This window comes from Tachyglossus aculeatus, chromosome 4 (genome assembly GCF_015852505.1).
Source record: "Tachyglossus aculeatus isolate mTacAcu1 chromosome 4, mTacAcu1.pri, whole genome shotgun sequence".
Lineage (NCBI taxonomy): Eukaryota > Metazoa > Chordata > Mammalia > Monotremata > Tachyglossidae > Tachyglossus > Tachyglossus aculeatus.
This window is the reverse complement of record NC_052069.1, coordinates 112,841,828-112,853,604: the sequence shown is the minus strand read 5'-3', so window position 1 is coordinate 112,853,604 and position 11,777 is coordinate 112,841,828. Positions and strand designations below refer to the sequence as shown.

Here is an 11,777-nt window from a genome sequence, read left to right as displayed (position 1 = left end):
GTCTAGAAGGGGGAGACAGACAACAAAACAAAACATGTGGACAGGTGTCAAGTCATCAGAATAAATAGAAGTAAAGCTAGATGCACATAATTAACAAAGTAAATAGAATAGTAAATATGTACAAGTAAAATAGAGTAATAAATCTGTACAAACATATATACAGATGCTGTGGGGAGGGGAAGGAGGTAGGGCGGGGGAGGTTGGGGGAGAGGAAAAAGGGGGCTCAGTCTGGGAAGGCCTCCTGGAGGAGGTGAGCTCTCAGTAGGGCTTTGAAGGGAGGAAGAGAGCTAGCTTGGCAGATATGCAGAGGGAAGACATTCCAGGCCAGGTGGAGGACGTGGGCCGGGGGTCAATGGCAGGACAGGCGAGAACGAGGTTCAGTGCTCTGCACACAGTAAGCATTCAACAAATACCATTGATTGATTGAAAGAGCTTACAAATATAGGGCAAAACCCAATAGAAATACACCCAATTCTTTGTAAACCTCAATTTATAAGAGTACAGAATACATTTAAGAGTACAAATGACAAAAACGTAACAACACAACATTTGCAGAGGAGTGCATGAGCATTAGTGAAGGAGATAGGGTGCATTTTTTTTTTCCTGGAAATATATAGATACTTGGTACCGCAGTTAAGATTTATGTCTGAGTTTTCCATATAATATGCATGCCAATTTAGCATCTGGGACCAAGTGTCTAAAGTCACAGGCTTAATTCTGACTGATTTCCTGAATGACCTTGGGTAAACAACTTAGTTTCTTTGTTGCCTCAGTTTCTCTTACCTATTACCTATGGGCACCTAGCCCTGCCTTAGAAAGACACTACAAAGTTTGATTGATTAATTCATTAGTGTTCGGAAAGTGCTTTGAAGTCCTAAGAGCCAAGTATTTTCATTTAAAGAGCGCTGATGGAAAAGCAGAGTTAGGTATTCAAGTTGTCCTCAGCGGAAGGTTCAAGCAGCCAATCATCACAGGGGATTTACGGGGCTAATTCCCAGCTTCGGTATTTAAGGCCTCTGAAAAAAGCTACATCCATCTTCTGTAGGAAAAAAAAAAGGTTCTTGCATCTTCCTGCTATCTAGAGATTATTTAGAGCTCTGATATCGACACTGCTCCTGTAGAAAGATTTAAAGATGAAAATGTAGTGTATTCAAGTGCTGATCATTTTTCATCGTCACTTAGTGACAGAACAGCCTGAAGTCAACTGCAGCAGATTTATCTTTTCTGATATTGATTGTGTGCGTTTGTGAGTGTGAATGTGGGTATGTGTGTGTTTCTCAAACTGCTTGCAGATACCTAGCTGCAACCATCCTGAGGTCAGCAAGGAAGAGGATGGAATTAGGGGTAGGAGAAAGAGGAGGAGGGGGGTCTGACCCCCTTATTTGCTACTGCACTAAGAGGCTCCCCGTCGGACGTGTAGTGTCTTGAGCAAAGGAAATGCTGCCCAATTTGCTGGGATGATGAGTCAGAGCTGTTGATCTACTTTAAAGGATATCACTTGCCTTTCTTAAAGCCTGCTGGCCAACAGTGCTTTCCCTGGGGACTTTTCTGCCTAGGGGCAACCCCCTTCCAAACCAAGGCCTCTCCTCTTCTCCCCTTCCACCTTTTCTTGATGCTCTTCTATGGGCAATGAAGAGAGCTTCCTGGAGAAGTTACTGCAGCCTCCTTTCTCTTAATGTGTGCCTTCGTCCCCTCTCAGTTAGTCAATGTCATATTTACTGAGCACTTGCCATGTGCAGAACACTGTACTAAGCATTTGGGAGAGTATGCTATAATGATAGTCATTCAATCGTATTTATTGAGAGCTTACTGTGTGCAAAGCACTGTACTCAGCGCTTGGGAGAGTACAATATAACAATATACAGACACATTCCTGCCCACAGCAGACTCCAAGACAGACATGTTCCCTGCTCACATCGAACTTACAGTCTAGAGGGGGAGACGGACATTACGATAAATAAATTACAGATACGTCCATAGGTTCTGTGGAGCTGGGCAGGGAGATGAATAAAGGGAGCTTCTCCTACTTCTACCTGCCTCCCTCCCTCCCTCTCCTATCCCAACTGCTTCTGAGCAGTGGAGAAGAGAGCAGGTATCAGCAAAGCCGTGAGCCTTGTACATAGCTCACGTCTCTCCCCCCACAATAATAATTATAATATTCTGGCATTTGTAAAGTGCTTACTGTGTGCCATTCATTCATTCATTCAATCGTTTTTTATTGAGCACTTAATGTGTCTAAAGTACTGTACTAAGCTCTTGGGAGGGTACAATATAACAACAAATGGACACATTCCCTGCCCACAGTGAGCTAGACACTATACTAAGCACTGGGGTGGGTACAAGCAAATCGGGTTGGATACAGTCCCTGTCCCATGTGAGGCTCCTTTGCCTATCTCTGGTCCCTAGGGTCATGATCGGAAGAGCACTTAGCTGTACCCCGAGGCAAATAGTAATAATGATGTTTTTAAGCACTTATTATGTGCCAAGCACTGTTCTAAGCACCAGGCTACGTACAAGTTAATCAGGTTGGACACAGTCTCTGTCCCACGTAGGGCTCACACTCTTAATCCCCATTTTACAGATGAGGGAATTTAAGCCCAGAGGAAGGGAAGTGACTTACCCAAGGTCACACAGCAGACAAGTGGCGGAGTCAGAATTAGAACCCACAACTTTCTGACTCCCAGTCCCGTGCTCCACCCACTAGGCTATGCTGCTTCTCAAACACCCAATCGTACTTGTGCATCTCCCCTGACCCCAGCAAAGCTGGGGGAACCAAATCTTTGTCCTCCTGGAAGGACGTGCTCCCTCTGCCAGCCCCACACCCGCCACTCCCTTGGCAAAGCCATGCTGACTAAATCAAGAAGCAGTGTGGTCTAGTGAAAAGAGTGCAGGCCCTGGAGTCTGAAGACCTGAGTTCTAATCCCAACTCTGCCACTTTGTTCGCTGCGTGACCTTGAATAACTCACTTGACTTTTCTGGGCCTCAGTTACCTCATCTGTAAAGTGGGTAATGACTCTGGGCCTCATCTGAAGGTGGGGATTTAGACTGTGAGACCCATGTGGGACAGGTACTGTGTCCAATCTGACTGGCTGGCATATACTAAGCACTTAATAAATACCATAAAAAAAGAAGCCAGGAAGTCTTCAGGCAGACTCTTACATCCACTGCTCCAATTCAGTCAATCAATCAATGGTACTTATTAATAATAATAATAATAATAATGGCATTTATTAAGCACTTACTATGTGCAAAGCACTGTTCTAAGCACTGGAGAGTTTACAAGGTGATCAGGTTGTCCCACGGGGGGCTCACAGTTTTAATCCCCATTTTACAGACGAGGTAACTGAGGCCCAGAGAAGTGAAGTGACTTGCACAAAGTCACACAGCTGACAGTTGGTGGAGTCGGGATTTGAACCCATGACCTCTGACTCCAAAGCCCGGGCTCTTTCCACTGAGCCACACTGCTTCTCTTATTGAACACTTAACTGGTTGCAGGGCTCTATTCTAAACTCTTGGAAGAGTACAATACAATAAAGTTGGTAGAGTCTCTATCCCTGCCCACAAGGAGCTTGCAGATTACAGGGGGAGACCAACATTATCATATATTGTGTTGTTTCCCACCTCTTGCAGGTGTTCAAATTTACTGTATTGCACTCCCCCAAGTGCTTATTGATGACACCCTTGATTGATGACAAATTACAAAAGTGCTGCTGCTGCTGCTAATGAGTTTTTTTAATGGTATTTGTTAATAATAATAATTATTATGGCATTTGTTAATACCATTTGGTATTTGTGTTATCCCACATAATTAATAATAATTGTGGTATTTGGTGCCTATGTTCCAGGCACTGTGCTAAGCACTGGGGTGGATACAAGCAAATTGTGTTGGACACAGCCCCTGCCCCACGTGGGGCTCAAAGTCCTAATCCCCATTTTACAGATGAGGTAACTGAGGCACAGAGAGGTGAAGTGACTTGCCCAAGGTCACACAGCAGAGAGGTGTCAGAGCCAGGATCAGAAGTCAGATCCTTCTGACAGTCCCACGCTCCATCCACTAGGCCATGCTGCTTCTCAGATGATGACGATGTAGATGATGATGAGAATGATGTGCAGAGATGTAGAGCTAATCAATCAATCAATCAATCGTATTTATTGAGCACTTACTGTGTGCAGAGCACTGTACTAAGCACCTGGGAAGTACAAGTTGGCAACATATAGAGACAGTCCCTACCCAACAGTGGGCTCACAGTCTAAAAGGGGGAGACAGAGAACAAAACCAAACATACTAACAAAATAAAATAGAATAGATATGTACAAGTAAAATAAATAAATAGAGTAATAAATATGTACAAGCAAATATACATATATACAGGTGCTGCAGGGAAGGGAAGGAGGTAATGACATGATGAGATGCAGAGAGAAAAAGTAGTGTTCCTTCCAGACTCTGGAAATTCCTGGGACTTTTCCACCTCCTTTGTGCATTGTCTGGGGCTGGGTTTTCTCTCAGTGTGCTGGCTAGGGACACAGAACCGCCCACCTCCACACTCGGCACCTCAAAACTGTAAGCTCATTATTGTTGTATGGTACTCTTTCCAGCACTTAATACAGCATACACAGTAAGTGCTCAATAAATACGATTGAATGAACGAATGAATCCAGCCCTCCCAGGAGGATCTAATTAAGCAACTCAAAGTTGGTCCCGTAAGACCCCACCCTATTTTGCTTCTGCCCGTGAGCGCTGAGTCCAGATAGGAAAAAGTCCACCATCAGCAGGCTCTCTGCACTGCAGCTGGTCCAGCCTTGGTTTTAAATTTCTCTTTTGCCTCTTTAACGGGTAAGCAGATTTCTCACTGTCAGCAAGCTTGTCCCTAGTATTCAGTTGAAAACTCCTGTTCTTAAATTTCAACTCATTCTTCTATTTCATCAATCATCTTGCCCGGGACCAAACTCACTCATTCCTCTCTCCTCCATGACTTTACAGATTTCAAAAATATTGTCATCTGTTCTCCTGCCTCCCCCTTCCTCCATCTAAATGCAAGCCTTAAAGAACATCTGAAGTCTAGAATCTCATTTCCTAGTTACTCTCCAAGGCCGTCTCTGGGATTCCTGGTGGAATGCAGTATTAAAGGGCTTGGAGCTCCTTTGAAAAGAAAGTACACAGTCAATTCCTCCCACTGTCAACCTTTCAGCTTCTCCTAAAAATCGCTCAGTCTTTGGTTGTGCCCTTCTCCGAACACCCTCTGGTTTTCTATTTACATCATTCTGGTTCCACGAATGTGAAACTTGAGTATGATTTCCGGATGACGTCTCTCCAGAGTCGGTGTGGATAACCCCCACCCGGAGCTGACTTCAAACATTTGGACCCCCTGAAGTGGGGAAAATCTCAACCTTTCTCTCATTCCACAGGACATCATTATGTTATGCTTTGTGCACGTGCGATGAAAAGAAATGAAATCTTTTGTAGAAGTCTGCCTGCAGGAAAGCAGCATGGCCAAGTGGAAAGAGCACAGGCCTTGGAGTCAGAGGACCTGGGTTCTAATCCCAGCTCTGCCTCTTGTCTGCTCTGTGGCCTTGAGTGAGTCACTTCACTTCTCTGTGCCTCAGTTACCATTTCTGTAAAATGGGGATTAAGACCGTGAGCCTCATGTGGGACAGGGAGTGCGTCCCATCTTACTAGCTTGTACCTACCCTAATGCTCACAGTGCCTGGCACTTAGCAAGTGCTTAACAAATGCCATTTAAAAATAAAAAAGGACATTTTCAGCCCCTTTAATCACTTCTTCAGCATCCTGGTTGGCTTGGCTTCAGGACTCGGACTTCCACCTCACTCATGCATCACACAACTTTGATGCTACCAACTTAGATGGGGCAGAGAGCCATATAATAATAACAATAATAATAATAATAGCATTTATTAAGCACTTACTATGTGCAAAGCACTGTTCTAAGCACTGGGGAGGTTACAAGGTGATCAGGTTGTCTCATGGGGGGCTCACAGTCTTCATCCTCATTTTACAGATGAGGTAACTGAAGCCCAGAGAAGTGAAGTGACTTAACCAAAGTCACATAGCTGGCAATTGGCAGGGTTGGGATTTGAACCCATGACCTCTGACTCCAAAGCCCGGGCTCTTTCCACTGAGCCATGCTGCTCCCCATAGCCACCGCTCCCTTGGTCCTACCCACTCTGATGTTGCACTAGCGTTGTTGCCACACAACCTGTCCCTGCCCCCTCTGACATTGCCTACTCATTTACCTTGCCTCACATCTCAAGCCAGCTCTGGTTCGCTAGTGTGCCACAGTGATCATGCCTGCAAACTGTAGTATCTGTAATTTATTCATTTATATTAATATCTGTCTCCTTCTCTAGACTTTAAGTTTGTTGTGGACAGCGAATGTGTCTTTTGTTACATTGTACTCTACCAAGTGCTTAGTACAGGGCTTTGCATGCAGTAAGGGCTCAATAAATATGATTGAATGAATGAATGCAAACCCTACAGGAATTTGCAAATAAATATTAGGGAATCCACTTACACCTAACATTGTGAAAGGCATCTGACTTGTTATCCAGCTCTCAGTGGCATTTATTACTAGTACTTTTGGAGGCATTGAAGCCCAGTAGGTCTGAAAATCCCCTCTCAGGGTCACACCTAGAGAGTTTCCTGTACTCTACCAGTCTTAACTAGGGGAGGGAAAGTCAAGCAGAGGTATATCCATTCCATTCCTAGCTTGGGCAGTGGCTAGCAAGTGGAAGGTAATCTGCTACAAGTCAAAACTCACCTGTGCTGGGCAGCAGTGGCATGGGAGGGAGTCGAGGGTAGAGACTCAAGTTGACTGTGCGGAAGGAGGTAACGGTAAATCACTTTGGTATTTTGATCAAGAAAACTCGTTGTATACACTACCAGAACGACTGCAGGTGGAGATGGGGTGTTCTGGGAGAGATGTGTCCATGGCATCACCAAGGGTTGGAGATGACTCGACAGCATAAGACAAAACCTCTCCAAAGGGGATTCCTCACTGCATAATGCAGCCCCGCACTGATATTATTAATTAATTAATTAGCACTGTTACACGCTAAGCTTGCCCCCAATGGATTCTCCTACTGAAACGTTCTCTTCAGAAATCATGCTTGTCCTAGGTTGCATTAAGCTTGCCCCAAATAATAATAATAATAATAATAATGGCATTATTAAGTGCTTACTGTGTGCAAATCACTATCCTGATCGCTGGGAAGGTTACAAGGTGATCAAGTTGTCCCACGGGGGGCTCACAGATGGATTGCCCTACTCAAATCTTCTCTTCAAAGGGCATGCTTGTCCTAGGTAGTTAGACCACAATCTTTGACTGCATGTCCTAGAAAGTATTGACATTTTTAATGTCAATTGATGGTATTTACTGAGTGCTTACTGTGTTTAGAGTACTGTACTATGAGCTTTTCATTTTATACCATGATGTTGCCACCTCATACCCCCTGTGTTTCAGCCTCCTTCAGGAGTCATCCTTTATTCCCTTCACTCATTAGCCCAACTCACATTTTCTGCCAAACTGAGTTTTCCTTTTTCCCCTCCACTGCCATTGTTTGATTACTTTCCACTCACAATTCCAATTCCCTTTGAGGCCTTTGTTATTTCTCCTTTTCAATGATTTTAGCAACACCTTCCAAATAAGCACCTAAAACAAATTTCATTACTCGGCTGTTCACTTGCTCTCCGTACCGCAAAATAAAACCAGTTAATCCCAGAACGCTCCACTATACAAGATGTAAGGTCATTTAGCTTTAGATTTTATTTTGTGTGCCCCACCCAATCACAAACCATAACAAGATACTTTACAAAACAGTTTTAATTCATTTCATAAGCAAAATTTTAATGAGATAAACTTGAGAAGCAGTGTGTTCTAGTGGATAGAGCACAGGCCTGGAAATCAGAGGATTTGAATGCTAATCCCAGCTCTGCCACATGTCTATTGTGTGATTTGGGGGAGTCATTTAACTTCTCTGTGCCTCAGGTACTTCATCTGTAAAATGGGGATTAAGACTTTGAGCCCTATATGGGACATGGACTGTGTGCAACCTGATTATCTGGTATCGATCCCAGCACTTGGCACATAGTAAGTGCTTAACAAATATTATTAAAAAAGGTAATGCATACAACGTTTAAATTTAAACTTATAACCATCTCCTGCATTCACCCATCTACTCATTTTTTGATTGCCACCAAAAGAGCTAATGTGTTCTTGTGACTTGAATTCCCTCTTTACAGACTTATATTGCTTATGCTACCAGAGTCTTCAGAATATTTATTGAGGAGTCCATCAATCTTTCTCTACCATTGTCCCATTGTACTAATCAATTATTTACATTAGTCATTCAGGCATTTTCTTCTAAGGTGACTGGTACTCAGCTCCTAAGAGAGTCGCAGCATGTTTGGTTTATTCCAACCTGGGGGGCTTATTTCTGTCCTCCAAAATTTTTCAAAATATTAAAGAGGTTGGGTAATTTCTTCACTGCTCAACATCCCATAGGTTACCTATGCAGTGATCTATGATTGTTTAGGTAAGCTCATTATGGACAGGAAAGTGTCTGCTAGTTCTGTTTTATTATACTCTCCCAAGTGCTTACATAGTACAGTGCTCTGCATATATTAAATGCTCAATAAATACCATTGATTGACTGTGTGCAGTGCACTGTACTAAGGGCTTGGGAAAATCAATACAGAATTGGTAGACATGTTCCCTGCCCATTTTCTATCTACTCCAGTGCTTAGAACGGTGCTGGGCACATAGTATGAGCTTAACAAATATAATTATTATTACTCCCCCAAGCACTTAGTTTGTTCAACTCCCTATGGTAAGAAACTCCATAAATTTACCAAATGATCTGTAACTGTTTCCTTTGTTTTACTGCCCTGTGCCTCTTTTTGCCGACAAATGTAACTGGAGGGAGGAAGTAATTCATTCATTCAATCATATTTCAATCATTCAATTCCTGCCTTCTCCCACCTTTCCAGGGACACAGAAAGGAAATGTGAGAAAATATAAGTGAAAAGCTTTCAGTAATTCAGAACAAAGGGGGAAAACAAATAAAAGTTGTTTGTTATTAATAAAAATAGTAATAACCAACTTGGTGTCAGTAATGATTTTTACAAGGACGTCCTTAGGAAGCTGGGAAACAAGGTCAATGAGGGAGTCATTTCACTGTCGGCATCTATTTCAGACCCCTCCGTACTCATTAGCAGGGCCTTCCTTCCCTCAGGTCTCTCTTTTTCCTCCATAAATCCCCAGAGAATGGCAAGGTTTCACTAGCTCACTGGATGAAACAACAAAGCTTTTTAGGTCCATTAGAAATCCATTATTTACAGCTGGCTCTCCCCCTTCCTCCCTCACCCCCCTCCCCCATCCCCCCAACTATCAAAATCCTTTATCAGGAAATTTGATGTTTTATTTCCTTGAGGGAAGGAGGAGGAAAGGAAGAGGGAGAGGGAGGAGGCACTATCTGCATTAAGCAGATGAATTTGATCAAGAATCCAACGCTTCGGTGAAAGTGCTAGCCCGAGGAAGTGTAGTATACTCTGTGCTCAACACCTTTCGGCTTTGCATTAAACAGAGTCTCAACTCTGAACTCACCTGTCTGAAGACAAAACCTATCAAAGTGTTGGCAGGAGAAGAAACATAGGGTGAAAGAGATGGCCAAGTCCTTCAAGTCCAATGATTCAGACACAGCTATTTAATGCTATTGATCCCCAGCAATCAATATATTTTTTTCCAATAAGCGAGTCTCGTATTACACTCCCTCCACTCCCCTAAATAAAATTAGTAGGCCATTAAGAGCTTGTTTTTGTATCCCTGCTGTTTCCTGGTTTTCTTTTTTAAAAAAGGGATTTTCCTCCACCTCCTTCTCCCCACCCCCCGCTACCAAAATACAAATCCGGAAGCACAGACGACAAGCTGACTTCTTCACAATTAATAAAAGTGTGCCAGCCCACTGCTTTTATGGAGATTCACAACTGCATTCCTATTTTGTTGAACTGAGATTTAAATTTCCCCGATCCAATTCCTCTTTGATGACTAACTCACTAAAGCGGGGTGTCCCCAGAGCTCCCAGGAATCTGACTCAATCTTTCTTCAGGACTCATCCTTCAAATATCCAAACCATTCTCACATACATTCTATGTATCTACCAATATCACAATCACTATTATTATTATCATTATTTTTGTCTCATCCTCCTTTCAGGGTCACACCTGGAGAGTTTCCGGTACTCTACCGGCCTCAACAATGGGAGGGAGAGTCAAGCAGAGGCATACCCATTCCATTCCTAGCTTGTGGAGTGGAAGACAATCTACTACAAGTCAAAACTCACCTGTGCTGGGCAGCAGTGGCACGGGAGAGAGTTGAGGGCGGAGACTCAAGTTGACCGTGTGGAAGGAGGCAACCGTCAACCACTTCCGAATTTTTTTCCAAGAAAACTCTTTGGATACACTACCGCAACGATTGCAGATGGAGGTGAGGCATTCTGGGAGAGATGTGCTCATGGAGTTGCTATGGGTCGGAGGCAACATGACAGCGTAAGACAGAGGTCTTCCCAGAGCTCATGCTCTACCCCCACACTGTGAGTCCTGTGTTCCTTCAAGCTCTTCCTTTAAGTTCCTTTAATATTGTGGATATCCCAAGACCTACAGTGGGCCCAATTGCATGGAATGGATGGAAATGCATAAGGAGATGTCTCTCTCCTTAAGAGGCAGAGTCTGCCCTCCTTTTAGTATTTTGAAAAAACAAAGAGACCAAAAGACTCAAAAGGAAAATGCTATTCCCAGCATCCTGTCCCCTGAATAGAGCCTAATCTCCATTCAGTTTAGGGAGCCAAAAACAAATGTATTTCTGGAAAGGACTTTGGAGTGGATGTTGCATTGTTATATCAAGCCTCAAGGTAGGGAGATAGGCTAGAGGACCTTTAGACTATTAGCTTGTTGTGGGAAGGGAATGTGTCCACCAATTACCTCACATGCCTGCTGTATGACCTTGGGCAAATGACCTCACTTCTCTGGGCCTCAGTTACCTCATCTGAAAATGGAGATTCAGAGTGTGAGTCACATGTGGGACAGGGACTGTGTCCAACTGAGCAACTTGTATCTACCCCAGTGCTTAACACATAGTAAGGGCTTAACAAGTGCCATAATGATTAGGGTAGTTTAACCAAACTAGCACCAATTTGGGGGCATTTGTTTATTTTTCTAAAGTTGTTTGGGACCACTTAAAAAACCCCCATAAAGCTGGGGCTAATTTGGCCAAACTGGAACATATGGTCAGCCTACTTGGTGAGGAAGAGAGCAGGGCAGTCGAAGAACTCTCTCCCCAGCAGACTTAGCTTTCTGTCCTAGAAAGCAGTGGAAATTAACTCCTGCTCTTCAGCCACCATTCCTATTCCCATTTTGGCTGTCTTCCCCAATCTCTACCTCCATGCCAAATATCCAACCTTCCTTTCTGAAGTAATCCTCAGACTCTGTTTCTCTCTGGTAATAATAATGGTATTTGTTAAGTGCTTACTCTGTTCCAGGCACTTTACTAAGTGCTGGGATGGTTACAAGCAAATTAGGTTGGACACAGTCCCTGTCCCACATGGGGCTCACGATCTCAATCCCCATTTTACAGATGAGGTAACTGAGGCCCAGAGAAGTGAAGTGACTTACCCAAGGTCACACAGCAAACAAGTGGTGGAGCCAGGATTAGAGCCCATGACCTTCTGACTCCCGGGCTTGTGTTCTATTCACTGCACCAGGCTAC

At 43.6% G+C, this 11,777-nt stretch overlaps 1 non-coding gene across 1 annotated transcript; it reads left to right on the top strand.

Annotated features, from left to right (window-relative positions):
• The first annotated feature begins 6,628 nt into the window (after positions 1–6,628).
• Positions 6,629–6,766, top strand: LOC119927822. Its single transcript, XR_005450791.1, has one exon. It is a non-coding gene; the product is annotated as a small nucleolar RNA SNORA7 (small nucleolar RNA).
• The last annotated feature ends 5,011 nt before the right edge of the window (positions 6,767–11,777 follow it).